We start from the raw sequence: 361 nt of genomic DNA, 5'->3' as shown, positions 1-361 counted from the left end.
GACCCCCGAGCCCTGTGTCCCTCTCCGGCCCCAGCTCCCCACTGACCCCCGGTCCTTCCCGGCGCGCCCGTTCCGCCGCCCGGACCCGCTCCGGCCGCTCGGTGCGGACACTGCGGACCGCCCCGTGATTGGCCGGGCTGCGCCCCTCGCCCCGCCCTCTAGGCAGATTGGCAGCTGAACAAACCAATCAGAGTAGGGAAAACTCCGCTCGTGCGCGCTGCCGCGAGCTGGGGGCGGGAGGGGGAGGAGTCGTGTCGGGAGCGCTCAGCGCGCACGCGCCGGGCTGTGTCACGGGGCCCGTGACGTCATGTCGCGATATCGAGAGGGCGACTGGAACCGTGGGGCTGCTCGCCCGCGTCTG

The 361-nt window shown here is 73.1% G+C and overlaps 1 protein-coding gene across 1 annotated transcript in view; it reads right to left on the bottom strand.

Annotated features, from left to right (window-relative positions):
• The window catches only part of GSS (glutathione synthetase), a 10,894-nt gene extending 10,772 nt beyond the window's left edge, over positions 1-122 (bottom strand). Inside the window, exon 1 of the mRNA XM_015647614.2 lies at positions 47-122. The gene's annotated coding sequence lies outside the window, so the exon portion shown is untranslated. The remainder of the gene's footprint in view (positions 1-46) is intronic.
• Positions 123-361: the final 239 nt, after the last annotated feature.

The sequence above is a fragment of the Parus major genome, chromosome 20 (genome assembly GCF_001522545.3).
Source record: "Parus major isolate Abel chromosome 20, Parus_major1.1, whole genome shotgun sequence".
Classification (NCBI taxonomy): Eukaryota; Metazoa; Chordata; class Aves; order Passeriformes; family Paridae; genus Parus; species Parus major.
Note: the sequence above shows the minus strand (reverse complement) of the source record. Positions and strands in the feature narration are given on the sequence as shown.